This window comes from Erinaceus europaeus, chromosome 3 (genome assembly GCF_950295315.1).
Source record: "Erinaceus europaeus chromosome 3, mEriEur2.1, whole genome shotgun sequence".
Lineage (NCBI taxonomy): Eukaryota > Metazoa > Chordata > Mammalia > Eulipotyphla > Erinaceidae > Erinaceus > Erinaceus europaeus.
In genome coordinates, this window is record NC_080164.1 from 179,389,634 (window position 1) to 179,406,766 (window position 17,133).

Genomic DNA, 17,133 nt, shown 5'->3' on the forward strand with positions numbered 1-17,133 from the left:
AACCAGTGGGGATTAAACCAATACCCTGCAGGCAGGGCGGGACCCAGGTAAAGCAGTGATTATGTAAATAGACTACAATGTCAAGCAATGCAACAGAAGGGGTCTTAGAAGCATACCAACAGGCAGGGACTGTTATCTATTAAAGGTCAGGGTGTTAGTAGGCAATGTCCAGTTAGGTAGGTATACATTCATATTGTCCCCAAGTTGGTACAGTAATTAGCTAAAGTGAGAGCATTTGGGGGCTGGGTAGTGGCACACTCAGTAGAACACACATATTACCATGACAAGGACCTGGATTCAAGAATAATCCCTACCTATAGGAGGTAATCTTCACTGCTGATGGGGTTTGCTTCATGCCTCTCCCTTTATCTGTCTCTTTCTCTCTCCTTCAGTCTCTCATGTTCCATCAAAATCAGAGGGGGAAATGACCAGCAGGAGTGATAGAGACATGCAAGTTCAAACCTCCAGTAATAAGCCTGGTGGTAAAAGTAAAATAATTAAGTGGGAGCATTTTAACTATTTGGGTAAGTGACTACACTGTCACATTAGAAAAATATGCAAGAACTAAATCATGTAAAAAAATGATTCAAAAAGTTTATAAATCTGGGCCTCAGATCAGATAAAATTGATGGGGTTTACAGTCAACAATAATTATACACCTTTCCCATATTTGGAATATGGGAATAGGAGCTATTCTTTTCCCTCATCCAGCTTTCTGGTACTTTTACCAGCCATGACATCGTCTCCCCAGACAATAACTTGGATCCACCTGCATATGAGATTTCAGGCTCAGGGGAAAAAAAAAAAAACTAATATAGTCGCAGGCCCTTTGGAATATAACTAAAATAGTCCTACTAGCTATCTACAAAACAGAGACCCCTCCCCAACTCTTCATCTGCACTATTCCAGCCTTTAGGTCCATGATTAGTCAACAATTTGTTTGGCTTTATATGTTAACTCTCTTTTCAGCCACCAGGTTCCAGATGCTAGCATGATGCCTAACAGACTTCCCACCTATGTGTCCTGGATCCCAGCTTCCCCAGAGCCCCACCCCACTAGGGAAAAAGAGAGGGGTATGGATTGACCTGTCAATGCCCATGTTCAGTGGGGAAGCAATTATAGAAGCCAGACTTTCCACCTTCTGAACCTCAGAATGACCCTGGGTCCATGCTCCCAGAGGGTTAAAGAATAGGAAAGTTATCGGGGGAGAGGATGGGATACAGAGTTCTGGTGGCAGGAATTGTGTGGAGTTATACCCCTCTTATCCCACTGTTTTGTCAGTTTCCTTTTAATAAATAAATTTTTAAAAAGTTTATAAAGCACAGAGGTGTAATAAACTACCCAAAAATTGAACTTATTTTTTAGAAATGTAAAAACTCCAAAAACAAAGAAAAAATAATAAACATTTAAAAAAATTAAAGCTTCAGGGGCCCGAATGGTGGCATATCTGGTTGAGCACATGTTACAGTGCTCAAGGACCTGGGTTGGGTTGAAGCCCCCAGTCCCCACCTGCAGGGGGAAAGCTTTGTAAGTGGTGAAGCAGGGCTGCAGGTCTCTCTCTCTCTCCCTCTCTCTCTCTCTCTCTCTCTCTATCTATCTATCTCCCCTACCCTCTCGATTTCTGGCTGTCTCTATCCAATAAATAAAGATAACTTTTAAAAAAATAAAGATTCAAAAGAAAAATGTTACATATAACGAAACAAGAGCCCAATGGAATATGTTTTTTCAGCAACAAAGGAATATACAAATATTTTGAAGTCAAAGCTTTACATCTGCCAAGGTTAATATATCAATTTCAGTTTCATTGGGTTTTTTAAATTTATTTATTTATTTATTTATTTATTTTGCCTCCAAGCTTATCACTGAGGTTCCATTCCCACACTACAAACTCACTGCTCCTGGCAGCCACTTTTTTTCTGGGACAGAAAAAATTTGATAGGGGAAGGTGAAGCAGAAAGAAAGACACCAGAAAACCAGCTTCACTGTTCATGAAGCAACACCCTGTGGGGGGGAGTAGGCCCTCAACCTGGGGTTCTTGCTCATGGTAATTGTATTCCCTCTCCGCTCCGGATCTCCTCTCTCTCTCCTACGCATCGCAGCACGACTGTTGTATATAACAAATCACTGGAGTTTGTTTTAAGTTTAATCCATATGTCATTGCCTTTGAAAAAATGTTTACTACTTAATAATTAGTGCAGTTATATATTTCAAACATCCTTTAGCATATATATAAATATGTTATCTCAAAAAGTTTTACTTGATTTCTCCAATTATAATTGAGGGAGAATGTCATGTGGGTAGTTAAAAACAAGATCAGAACAGAAAACACAAATAGAACCTGAACTGGAATTGGCATACTGCATCAAAGTAAGACTCTGGGGTGCATGGGGGGGGGGGGTGAGAATACAGGTCCAAAAAGGATGACAGAGGACCTAGTGGAGGTTGTATTGTTAGATGGAAAACTGGGAAATGTTATGCATGTACAAACTATTGTACTTACTGTTGAATGTAAAACATTAATCCCCCAATAAAGAAATTTAAAAAACCTTGAAAATACACTAAAATTGAGAGGCTGGACAATGGTATATAAAACACCTAGTTTGGTCTATTGCTTAATCTACTTTTGAATTGAAGCATTTCATCTTATGAATCAACACAATCTTATGAATTAAGATCCCAGTAGATATCACTGTAAACACAAGCAGATAAGGTTTTATACAGTCAGCGGCATTATCTTTGGTTCTCAGGGGCAATGTCAGGACATGAATAGCAACGGATTAAAGAGAAGACAAAAATGTGAAGCTAGAGTGGAAAAAATATTATTTGTACATGACGTAAGAAGCATAGTCATCAACTAGTCAGTTTGATAACATTTTGAAGATTAGAGGTGGATATATGCAAACATGACAGAGAATAACCAACAAGGTACAGGAAATCAAAAGAACAAAATGAGTGTCAGAAAACAGGGAAATATCAAAACATCACAAAAACTGAAATGAGAGCATCTTCTGGCCCCTATCAAGAAGCAACTTAATAGTTTTCCTTCTGGGGCACAAACACTTCAGAATCCTTGTGGAAACTTCAGGGACTCATGACTAGGGGGAGTATTCAAAACTAGGAGTCCCTATGTCATGAATAAGTTTAGCCTACGTTCAGCCAACCTGACTCATTTGATGGGTCAATACATTCCTAACATGCCCAAACTTGTATATCAGTGATGTGCAAGCAGGGTTTAGCATAGAGTTACCTGGGAAAGCTACTACAGCACATATTCCCATGAGAAAAAGTTTTACAATAAAGCCCAGAAATCAATATTTTCTTTCTTTCTTTCTTTCTTTCTTTCTTTCTTTCTTTCTTTCTTTCTTTCCTTCTTTCTTTCTTTCTTTCTTTTTTCTAACCAGAGAACTGTTCAACTCTGGCTTATGGTGGTGCAAGGGATTGAACCTGGGACTTTGAAGCTTCAGGGATGAGAATCTCTTTGCATACCCATTATGGTATCTACTCCTACCCTAGAAATAGGTATTTTCATCAAGAAGTCCAGAATAGTTTTTATGCATCCAGACAGAAAGAAAATTAAGTATAGGACACATTTTTTTATAACCACTACTCTGTAGAGCCTCACATTTTTACAAATCCAACTCTAAATAGGCTTCTTTACCTGGTGATTTTCCTGGAATACTTCTCTGTCCTGCTGACAAAATTTATTCACTTAATAAGTGCTTAATAATTTCCTGCCATAATAAAAAATGGAGCAAAATTGCTGATACCCCACAAAGAATTTCAAGTGTAAAGAGATTCAATACTGAGCAACAGAAACCATAGCACAGAGTAGAGTAGAGAAAGTGCTAAGCATTTTCCAGTTTCTCCTCATTCAATTTTGAATGAGTGTATGTTTCTTTTTTTTTTTCTACTGAAGGCCAGTATAAAAAAATTGAGAGAGGAAGGAGAGATAGGGAGAGAGAAAGACAGATATTTGCAGACCTGCTTCACCACTTGTGGTGTGACCCACACCCTGCAGGTGGGGAGCCTCGTACCCTGATCCTTGCTAGGGTCTTTTTATTTTGTACTATGTGCACTTAGACAAGTGCACCACTGCCTGGCCTCCAAGGTTTTGTATGTTTCTAGAGATGTTTCCATTTTTTTCCAGGTTCTCAAGCTTGGTGTTATATAGCTGTACATAGAAGACTTGAATGATACTTTGGATCTCTGTGAAGTCTGTTGTGATATCTCCTCTTTTCATTTACAATAAATCTTATTTATTTGAGTCTTCTCCCTTTTTGTTTAATGAAGCTAAGAGTTTGTCAATTTTGTTTACCATTTTGAAGAATCAACACAGCTTCATTAATTTTTTGTATGATTCTTTTATTTTCCATGTTATTTATTTCTGCCCTGATTTTAATTATTTCACTTCTTCTGCTTCTTTTAAGATTTCTTACACCTTATTTTTTTGAGTCCTTCATGTGTGTAGTCAGGTTGTTTATTTGAGTTTTTCCTTGTTTCCTACTGTGTGCCTATATGGCAATGAATTCCCCTCTCAGTACTGTTTTAGCCTTGTCCAAATATTTTGATAATTCATTTTCATTTTCATTTGATTCTAGAAACACTTTAATTTCTTTCTTAATTTCCTCTTTGACCCAGTAGTTGTTACAGAGTGTACTGTTCATTTTCCATATTTTGGGATTTTACTATTTTTCTTTTTTTAAAAAAAATTACTATCTTTATTTATTTATTGAACAGAGGCAGCCAGAAGTCAAGAGGAATGAGTAGGCAGAGAGGGAAAAAGACAAAGAGACATCAGCAGCATTGCTTGACCACCTGCAAAGCATTCACCCCTGCAGGTGGGGACCCAGGGCTCAAACCCAGGTCCTTGAGCATTGAAACATGTGCACTTAACCAGGTGCACCACCACCCAGCCCCCTATTTTTCTATTTGTTCTTAAGTGTTAGTTTAATTCCACTGTGTTCTGAGAAGATGATTGGAATGATTTCAATGCCCTTGAATTTGCTGACTGTGTTTGTGTATGTCTTGTGTGATCTATCTTGAGAATGTACATTAATCAATAAGTGTGACTCACCACATCAATAAAAGAAAAACCAAAAAGCAAATTATTATCAATAGCTACAATGATACATTTGACTTTAGCATGAGATCTTCGGGGCTTTTTAGTAGGAATCACCATGAAGATTAAGATCCATTCACCCTTTCTCTCTTTCCTGTCCCTGAGACTCTTGCCAACCTCTCCACCAAAGTTCAAGGATGCCTATCCATTCACTCATAAATGCCAGGAAGAAAAATTAGGTTCTAAATTCCCTTTTTTTTTTTTTCTGCAGGATTGTCACTGGGGCTCCGTGCTAGCACTAAGAATCCACTATTCCTGATGGCCATTTTTTTCCATTTTATTGGACAGTACAGAGAGAAACTGAGAGAGGATAGGGTGATAAAAAAGGAGAGAGAAAGATAGAGACCTGCAGACCTCCTTTTCCACTTGTGAAGTGTACCCCTCTACAGTAGGGGGTTAAACCCATATCCTTGTATAGGTCCTTGCACTTAATACTACGTGTGCTTAACCAAGTATGCCACAGCCCAGTCCTCAACCATATTTTTTTTCTAATCAGAACTAGATTTATTTTCACTTTATTGGGGGGAATAATGGTTTACAGCACAGCTGTTGACACTAAAGTATAACCTTTCATCTCTCCATGATAGCTGTCCTGGTGCCTGCAAGACGCCATTCCTTCAACCTAGATCATCTTCCTCCATCCTACAGCAGGATTTCAGGACCCCATTGCCTTATCTGGACCCCTCCTTTCCCAGAGTCTTTTGCTTGGGAGCAGTACAGAACACTGAACCATAATTTTGCACCCAGACCTGTTTTGCTTCTTTAGTTGCCCCCTTGAGAAGCCCACCAAAACTTACCTTCCCCAGTCAGAGTCACATCTGTCCCTCTGTATTCCCACTCCCAGAGGGAAACAGTTCAACTCAGTCCTGTGGTTTCCAAGGCTGAGCCATCCTGAGGAAGGACACGGTCAGGATAAGAGGGCCTGACTGGCACACCCTCCCTCTCTACCATACTAACCTCAACATGAAAGCAAATGAAAGGACAAAGGGAGTTCCTACTATCCCTGAGTCACAGGTGCTGCTAAAACTTGGAATGAATGCACTGTGAGTAGACAAGGTCCTGCTGATTTATGGAGAGAGCAGGAAAGCCAGAGATTCATTAGTACCATTACATTTCTTAATAAAGAGATTCAATTGACTTATAACCAGCTATATGCTCACTATCTCTTGCCCTGCATTGCTAATTGTACTTTTTCATTTTTACAGTTGCTAAATTATAATATAGGCTACAGTTGTGGGAAAGAAGGGAGGATTTATAAGTTCTCGATGCTAAATTATATGATTGAAAGTGAAAGGTAAGTCTTAAAGGGTTCAGGAGAAAGTCAAATGTCATTTTCCCCATCTCTCCACCCCTTGCCCCGCAGATAAAGACATCCTCAAAAAAGGAGAGTTCCGGGTCTAACATTTTTTCTGCATTCATTGCAATCAAGTTGCAACTTGTTTCTTGGGTGTCCTGAAGAAACTTGTGATTCTAGCACTGTTTCAAACTGTTTCTCACATGGCTGGGGTAATATCCCAACTAACAGAGAATCATTCTTGCATGCCTAGAGTTCCCAAAGTATAAGAGTACTCTGGTATCTCTCTCTTTCTCTCATATATAATAAATACATTTTAAATGTATTTCACAACCACCTTCTGGGAATCACAGACTTCTTAGCTAGTCAAACTCTAGTAAAAGAAAACTACATTCAAAGATCAAAATTCACCACCATCAGCCTCTTTCCTCCAACCTGTTGTGTGACCTTGAACCAATTGCTTATAAGCTTGAGCCTTCGTTTTATGGTCTGTGACATGTGAGTTTGTTGGTATGCTTCTAAAAACCCTTTCTGTTTCATTAGTTTAATACCCCCTGCTTAAAACCGTATTCTATTTACATAACTACTGTATTCTATTTACATAACCACTGCAGGGCATTGGTTCAATCCCCATTGGTTCATGATACGTTTTTGCTCCGCCCCCTCTCCTTGTCATACCCTGATTTTCACCAGTCACTTTTCTCTCCACCCTCTCTGCGTCACATCCTGTTCCCACCCTACTGGGCTAGTATATTTATAAGGACAAGATTGTTTGTAGTAGTTTAGTTTAGCTTAGCTTGGTATAGATTGCGCTGCGTCCTACATGAATAAAGAGATACTGCGTACAACCCAGCCATGAGTCCCGGGTCGTCTGTCTCCCGTCAATGAAGCTCAGCCCAACATGAGTTAGCATAGGTCCTATTTCCTTAGCATAGGACTGTATACACAGAAAAAAAATATCAACTTATAATATTTGCTTCTGGTTTTAACCAGAGAGTAGCACAGCAAGCCAAAATTTACCAACCCTCCACTATCAGACAGCTATTCTTCTTCCAAGCAAGCCTTAACTACTTGATTTAAAAGAAATCAAAACACCCTCCCCACTACATATAGGAAAACAGCCCTCCCACTCCAGCCCCAAGTAGACCCTAGATCTAATTAATTATAGTCTTTGACACATATGCACTTAACATTATCCATTAAGACACTGATACTGGAGGAAGTGTCTCTTAACAGCTTTTATAACAATTCCCTGGATAGAAAGCCTAGAATTTTTGGTTTTAGAGAAAGAATAAGATATTTCAGCTAAGAGATGACACAAAAAGAATAGACAACTAAAAATAGATGCCTGTTCTCCTGTCTTCTGTAAGAAGACTGACTTTTCTGGCTGTGAGAACTTTGCTCTACTCAACTCTTAGTTGTCTTCACTCTATAAATCATGGAACATGACCTAGGAAGAAAGCACTTGCTCTAGCTATGAAAGAGATGAAAATTTTGGAGTTCTTCCAAAGAAAACAGGAAAAAGAAGAAGCAAAATTTCAGTTTGGGATGGAGAAGAGAGGAGGGAATCCCAGAGGAAATTCAGTGAATGAAACTTCCTTAGTTTTTAGACATAAACTAAGACAATCATTGCTTATGTCTGCTTGCTGTTTGAACTGTGATGGGGAAAAAGTTTACCTTAGAGAATAAGGTTAAATCTACAAAATACATAGTGGGGATAACCTGAAGTATATATTAGTGAAATAATTTCACAGCTTAAATCCATAATACTTTACAAGCCAGTACTATCTGAATTTATACATTCTTTTTTGCCTCCAAGGTTATCACTGGGGCTCATTGGATCGACCTTCTCATGGTGCATCCCGTGAGTAACCATGCATTGGGGAAACTGACGATCCTTCCTAGCTGACTGAATCCACATGGATCCCAGTCACTTTCAAAGCCAGCAACAAGCAGATCCTGACAGCTTTCAACCTGACGCTATTGACTGGCTACGGAAGAAGGGCAAACGCTGTTTGTTAATAGCCTCCACTGTTCCTGGAGGCTATTTTTTCCCATTTTGTTGCCCTTGTTGTTTATCATAATTGTTGTAATTATTATTGTTGTTACTGATTTTGTTGTTGTTGGATAGGACAGTGAAAAATGGAGAGAGGAGGAGAAGACAGAGAGGGGAAGAGATAGACACCTGCATACATGCTTCATGCCAACTCCTTGGTGGGAATTGCTGGTGGGAATGTCAGTTGGTCCACCCCTATGGAAACTAGCCTGGAGACTTTTAAGAACACTAGAAATGAACCCACCTTAGGATACAATGATCTCTCTCCTGGGGATATGCCCATGGAAAACAAGAACACCTACCAGCCATATCTTGGTCAGAACTTGAAGGCATTATGTTGAGTGAGACAAGCCAGAAAGAGAAAGATCTCACTGACAGGTGGACCCTAATAATTAAGGACAGTAACAAAGGACATAAGGTGAAACTTTGACTGACAGTGGTATGCCAAAGCAAAGGACTCTAGGAATGGAGGGGAAGGGAAGGGATAAAGGGACATTGTGGTCATGCTGTGTCTCCTAGACACCAATCAAAGGGAATGAGAAGTTTTGCCTGAGTGTTAAGGACTAAGCTGTAGTGGCCTAGATGCTGGCACACTTGACTGAGCACACACATTGCAGTACACAGGAACACAAGTTCAAACCCCCAGTCCCCACCTGTGGGGGGAAGCTTCACAAGCAGTGAAACAGTGTTGCAGATGTCTCTATCTATCTATATTAATTTCTTTCTGTCTCTATCCAAAATAAATAAATAATAAAAATCCTATGCTTAAAAAAAGAAAGCCTCCCAAAACCTAGATATACACCAGTTTCTGTGAGAGAGAGCATATGTTCACACGCATCCATAAACTACTGCAAAATATATACCTGAAAGCAGAAGTACACTAGAGTTTGCAGTGAATACCCCCCTAACACTTCCTCTCCACTATTCCAAGCTTTGGGTCCATGATTGCTCAACAATTTGTTTGGCTTCGTATGTTAACTCTCTTTTCAGTCACCAGGTTCCAGATGCCATCAGGATGCCGGCCAGGCTTCCCTGGACTGAAGACCCCACCAATGTGTCCTGGAGCTCAGCTTCCCCAGAGACACACCCTACTAGGGAAAGAGAGAGGCAGACTGGGAGTATGGACCGACCAGTCAACGCCCATGTTCAGCGGGGAAGCAATTACAGAAGCCAGACCTTCTACCTTCTGCAACCCACAATGACCCTGGGTCCATGCTCCCAGAGGGATAGAGAATGGGAAAGCTATCAGGGGAGGAGGTGGGATATGGAGATTGGGTGGTGGGAATTGTGTGGAGTTGTACCCCTCCTACCCTATGGTTTTGTTAATTAATCCTTTCTTAAATTAAAAAAAAAAAGCCTATGCTTTAAACAATTAACACCCCCTTAAAATTAAAATAAATAACTAGGTCCACTACCTGAGAAAAATAAATATTGGGATCCTTGGCCATTATGTCCAGGAGGTTGGAACCATATAAGGGACAATGATGGAGGATATATGAGATTCCAAGTCTAAAGGATTAAGAGGACAGGGACAAGTTCTTTGCACCAAAGAAACATCTAGACAATCAGGACTTTGAGTCTTCTGGGAGTAGTAATGAAGGCAGGATGAGTTTCACCCTTGGAGGTCAGTCCCCTGGCCTGTACCACTCCAAAACCTCAGAGCAAAGGAAAGGGCAAGTTAGTGCTGTCCACATTCTAGAAGAAAAGGGAGGCAAATTTGCTTCCTAAGAGTGATCATAAGATCAACAAACAAAAAAGCAAAATGGGACTCTGCAAACCCTTAGAGAGATGAAATGATTTCCAGAGTTAGAAAAGTTGTTTGCCACCTGAAATTTCTAGAACTGATCTAGAAGATGCTTTGACTGTGAGAGCATGCACATTAGAAAGAGGGAAGTGAGCAGCTCTGGATAAGGCCTTGAAACCTCAACATGAGGTCATGTGTTTGATCCCTTGCATCACATGTTTCAGAGTAAGACTCCTATTCTCTCATTCTCTCTCTCTCCTTCTTCCTCTCTAAGAGATAAATTAAAATCTTAATTAAAACTGAAGAGGGGATATGAGTCAAGGAGATTGCACAGTGAGGGTACATAGGTTTTGCATATGAGATATCTCATGTTCATTCCCTGGCATCAATAGTAGTTAGAGTTGAGTGGTACTCTAATCAAAAATAAAAATGAGGCTGAACACTGGTACCAGCACCCAGCTGAGTATACATGTTACAGTGTGTAAGGACCGCTGATCCCCACCTGCAGAGGGAAAGCTTTATGAATGTTGAAGCAGTGCTAGAGGTGCCTTTCTTTCTCTCTCCCTTTCTACCTCCTCTTACCTTCTTGATTTCTCTCTGGCTCTACCCAATAAATATACAGGAACATAAAAACAAAAAGAAACAGGAACCAAAGTAAGTCTGGTGAGATAATCCACCATGTAGAGCAAATACCCTACCAAATACCAGGCCCACATTTAAGTAGAACCACATGGAAGTGTCACAGCACCAGAGAAAGTTCTACTGTTCTTTTGTCTCTGTCCCTCTCTGTGTGTCTTTCTGTCTCTCTATATGTATCAGAATGACAAGTTTTCAAGTATCACTTACATTACTACTGCACCCAGTTGGTTGCAATCATCTTCATTTTCAGCCTTCTGTGAGCATTGCTAGCATGAACCCCAGAGTAAAGCAGACTCTGATGCACTTCACATATGTCAATCCCAAGCTGAGGCCCAGCCCCTGGAGAGAGGTCAGGAATCTCAGTGCTCTCTAGAGGCAATGATGGCAGGCTGGACACACTCCACAGCCATTGGACACACACATAAGCACAGTGCTACCTTGTGGAATTTATGTTTCTGCTCCTCCAGCTCAACTGATTGGGCTGACCAAAATTCAAGACTGCCTAGAATCCATTTTCAATTTCTCTGGCTGTCTGTGGCTCATTGATCTTCTTGACTGATCCTGTCAGTCACTGAGTTTGCTACCTTATTCAAGTACGAGTAATCCAAAGATTTGATAAGCAGGCAGGCCCTAAGATTGATAAAAATGTTAAACAGACAGGCAGAGGAGTTCTTCAACCTTATCCTGTGTACTCTCCTTTTCATCCTGTGGTTTTGCAATGAATGCTACTCAGCTGTGAGGAAAGATGGAGTTTTGCTCTTCACAACAACTGGATGTGACTAAAGAGGACTATGCTAAGTGAAATAACACAGGAGGATAAATGTCAGTGGAACAAAGCAAAGAAACAAAGTCAAATGGAAACCATTCCTTAGACTCTTACCCTAGAAAGGTGGTCAACAAAGAGGGAAGAGTAGAGTGGGGGTAGACATAGGTTTTGGTGCAGGACAAAGGGTATTTTGATGGTGGGTGGAGCATGATAGCACATATTGGGAAGAAAAATGAACCTGTATAATTAAGACTTAACCTTGTAAACTGTTATCTCATTAAAAATGTGAAGACTGGTGTTGGGGGTCCAGTGAAAGATAGCAGAGGAAGACTTCAGCTAGTAGTAGGTGTGATACACAGAAACCTGTCATAGAGAGATAAGAAACTGTATTCATATACCTAAAATAGACCTACTAGCCTTTTCCAAAATGGGGAATCTTCCTTGGATTTAAAAAGGCAACAGATAATTATTATTATAACCAAGATAGTTAGGAGCTTGTTTTTCTTTGAAAATTCCATGGTGGATATTTTCCTTAATATACTTGACCTCACCATGATGAATAAGCTTTCATACTCATATCTTCATGGCTTGTGACTCTGGGTCTGTTTTGCTGTGTATCACCTTCCCCATTCTCTTTTAAAATCCCTATTTCTCCCAGTCCCAGAACTTCCAATACTTCCAGTGCTTTGTATTTCTTGATGCCTCTCTTCTCAACCCCTTATCCTGTTATACTGCCTCTGTTGACCTCAACTAAGACAATGCAAACAGTGCCACCATGCCACGTTATGTTGCCACTGCCTGTCTGCTTTAGATTATATCCAGAGACACTAAGCCTGAGATGTCAACCTTCCAGCTCCAATAATCTGGTGAGACCTTTCATAACAAATGGAACTACCTAGTTCCACTTCAGATAATGCTTTATCTAGCAAAGTTACAGATCCTGGATATAGACTAGGGCCTAGGGCACATGTATACCCACAGCATAAGTTAAGGATAACTATATACCTCAAAATAAAAATGCTTAATAGTCCTCTGTGATTAGATTCAGAACTATTAGCTCAGCAATCTGGTGGAAAGGCCTAAAGAAGTCACCATACATTTCCTATTAAATTATTTATTACTTAGGCTTACCCTCCTCTCCTCTCCCCTACTTCACTTCCCTCAATCACTTTATGTACTCAACTACTAACACAAATCAGTAAGATACATCTCTTAATCTCTTTTGACAACATTAGCATTATTATCAATCTCTGATAATCTTTATTTTTTAGCAGTTTAATTATGAAGGACAAGTCCATTGAATAAGAGGGGTCAAATTCCCACCTCCCACCACTAGAGTTCTGAATCCCATCCCTCCATTGGAAGTTTTTCTATTCTTTGTCCCTCTGGGAGCATGGACCTACAATCAGCTTTCTAGTCTTATTCTCAGCTCTGACATCATCTTCTAAGACAGTATTTTTAGTCAACCTACAGCTTAGCTATCAAGCTCCATCAAAAATTACCACAGTCGGGAGTTGGGCGGTAGTGCAGCGAGTTAAGCGCACATGGCGCAAAGCTCAAGGACCAGCATAAGGATCCTGGTTCTGTCCCCAGCTCCCCACCTGCAGGGGAGTCACTTCACAGGTGGTGAAGCAGGTCTGCAGGTGTCTGTTTGTCCCCCCCCCCATATTCCCCTCTTCTCTCCGTTTGTCTCTGTCCTATCCAACAACAATAACATCAATAACAACAATAAAACAATAAGGGCAACAAAAGGTAAAATAAATAAATATTAAAAAAATTACCACAGTCATGGGCCTCTAGGAGTATACCTGAAATAGACTTCCTATCTTCTATCTATTCTAAAATCCCTGTTCTCATATGCTCTATTCCTACTTTATGGTTTCTGTTCATTAAACATTAATTGTGAAGAGGGGTAGATAGCATAATGGTTATGCAAAGAGACTCTCATGCCTGAGGCTCCAAAGTCCTAGGTTCAATCCCCCGCACCACCACAAGCCAGAGCTGAGCAGTGCTCTGGTCAAAATAAATAAATAAATAAATAAATAAAATTAAAAAAATGAAAAATAAATAAATTTAGTTATGCTTTATATCTTACTGTATTTCAGCCAATAAGGTGCATTTGCTACTATGATTTCATCCTTCACTCCCCAAGCAGATGACCTCACCAATGTGCCCCAGAACTTCACCTCTCCAGAGCCCTAACCCACTAAGGAAAGATAGAAACAGGCTGGAGGTACAAGTCCACCTACCAATGTCCATATCCAGCAGAGAAGCACTTAGAGAAACCCAAAATCCCACCTCTGCAACCCCAAAATAATTTTGGTTCATATTTCCAGTTGTAATTGTTAAGAGAAGATGACGAGAGGGCTCTGAACTCCAGTTCCATCATCTCCAGAAAGAGATGGGGCATGGAAGAATGGAAGGACACTCAACACTCAAAAGAGAAAGGAAAAGAAGGCAGGACCATAAAAATAAATGGGCTAATATATAGGTAGATGAGATAGATAGATAGATAGATAGATAGATAGATATAGATAGATAGATGATTGATGATGATAGATAGGTGATAGGTAGATATTGACAAGTCAATCCATAACCCCAGCCAGTATCAATTCTTATTCCTTTTTTAAAGAATTATTTATAAAAAGGAAACACTGACAGAACCATAGGATAAGAGGGGTACAACTCCACACAATTCCCACCACCAGAACTTTGTATCCCATGCCCTCCCCTGACAGCTTTCCTATTCTTTAATCCTCTGGGAGTATGGACCCAAAGTCATTGTGGGATGCAGAAGGTGGAAGGTCTGGCTGCACTAAGGCAAACTGAACTACAGATCCTTTTTCACTACAGTGAGTCTGACTATTTTAAATCCCTCACATATGTAGAATCAATATAGCATTTATCCTTCTGGGTCGGATTTATTTAACTTAAGCAAAAGCTGAGTTATTTTGTTTCTGCCTTTCCAGGTTCATCCATGATGTTTCAAATGGCAAGAATCCCTTCCTTACGCTGTGTTTATTTGTTGAATTCAGTGCCAGGGAATGAACCCAGGGCTTCATGCATAAGCAGTACTGCTGAGTGAAATTCCCCAGGCCTATTTCTTCACTCTTTTATTTATTATTTGAAAGATAGAGATGATGAAAGAGAGAAAAGAGAGACACCACAGCACTGCTCCATCATCCATGGGATACCCCCACCCCACACACACAACTGTGCTGCCCATGGTGCTTGAACCCTGGCCTCACACATAACAATACATAACAATACATGCTTGCTACTGAGTCAGCTATCTCCTCCCCCACCCCCTTCAGTTTGTGTTCTAGAGCACTGTTCAGCTCTGGTTTATAGAAGTGCTGGAAACTGAGCCTAAGAGGGACATTGGTGCCTCAGGCATGAAAGTCTTTTTGCATAACCATTATGCTATCTTTCCTTTCTTTTAGTCTTTCTTTTAGTTTTGAAAGTATCCTGATTGCTTCAGGGTGAGAAGGGGATGACAGTGACCTGGCAAGAGCTCACTGGACCATGATATTTTACTTATTTAGTTTAATATTTTATTCATTTCGAGAGAGAAAGAAAGACATGCACAAGAGAGGCCAGGGTACTGTTCATTTCTGGCTTATGGTGGTGCTAAGGATTGAACCAGGGACCTCAGAGCCTCAGATATGAGAGCCTTTATTTATTTATTTATTTATTTAAGAAAGGAGACATTAACAAAATCATAGGATGGGGGGTTACAACTCCACACAATTCCCAAAACCCAATCTCCATATATCATCCCCTCCCCAATAGCTTTTCCATTCTCTATCCCTCTGGGAGCATGGACCCAGTATCCTTGTGGGTTGCAGAAGGTGGGAGGTCTGGCTTCTGTAATTGCTTCCCCGCTGAACATGGGTGTTGACTGGTCGATCCATACTCCCAGTCTGCCTCATATGAGAGCCTTTTTCAGAACCATTATGCTGTCTCTCCAATCTGTCCATAAATTTTAACTTTTCCATTTGCCAGGGAGACAAGCACTAAATGAGATCATAGATTCTAAACTGTATTAACTTCTAGTGTGTGTGTGTGTGTGTGTGTGTGTGTGTGTGTGTGTGTGTGTGTTTGTGTGTGTTGGGGGGGGGGTAGGATAATGATCATGAAGATGGACCAGGGCTTGGAACTCACCTCACAGGATTCAGGGAACAGACTGAGCAAATCTACTTCTGTGGGACAGCTGGATCCACCATTCCAGCCACTTCCCAAAATAGTCTGTTCCAAAGCCAGTCTTCACGCCTTCACCTCTGAATCATTTGCATACCTTTGCTAAATAATTTACCTTCATTAGAGCAAAATGGGCCCATAGGATCTCCAAACATCCTGGGACTGGTGCATAATTTACACAACAATGCTCAACCTCCCAGAACAAGGAGAAACAGAAAGCCTGGACATCTGCCAAAGCCAAGAAGGACATCAGCTGGGATGGAGAGAAAAAGAAACTCCCTGGAATAACATCTGAAATAATAAAAAATAAAAAAGGCACATACCAAATCCTAGCTTCCCAGGGCAAAGAAATAAAAGATTCAAGCTACCTCCCTGCATAGGAGAACAACTAGCATGCACTTTGGAGTCTGAGTGAGACATTATTGAGGATGCCACACGCATTTTTTTTCCAGTTCCATTTTTTTTATTGTTTATTTGTTTTTGGTTTTGTTTTTTAATTTTTATTTATAGAAAGGAAACACTGACAAAACTATAGGATCAGAGGGGCGCAACGCTACACAATTCCCACCACCAGAACCAACTAATATAGCCACAGACCCTTTGGAATATAAATAAAATATGCCTACTAGCTTTCTACAGAACGGAGATTCCCCAACTCTGCATCTGCACTACTCCAGCCTTTAGGTTCATGATTAGTCAACAATTTGTTTGGCTTTGTATGTTAATTCTCTTTTCAGCCACCAGATTCCAGATGCTAGCATGATGCCGACGAGACTTCCCTGGACAGACAGCACCATCAATGTGTCATGGAGCTCTGATACCCCAGAACCCCACTCTACTAGGGAAAGAGAGAGACAGGCTGGGAATATGGATCGACCTGTCAACTCCCATGGTCATCAGGGAAGCAGTTATCAAAGCCAGACCTTCCACCTTCTGCATCCCACAATGACTTTGGGTCCATACTCCCAGAGGGTTAAAGAATAGGAAAGCTGTCAGGAGAGGGCATGGGATACAAAGTTCTGGTGGTAGGAATTGTGTGGAGTTGTACCCCTCTTATCCTATGGTTCTGTCAGTGTTTCGTTTTTATAAATTTAAAAAAAAAAAAAAGAATAAGAAAGCTATCAGGGGATATCACACTCTTTGAGAGATCTGAGAACCAGAGACCAAATTAATCAACCCCGTCCTCCACAAACCAGTGCTTCCAGAAAGAACCATACTCAGCACATACTTAACCAAGTATTTTGAGTAGAATGGGAAATAACTAAACAGGTTTGAAGCAGTATCAAGGAAGCTGGGATTCCCCCCTCCTTCTCCC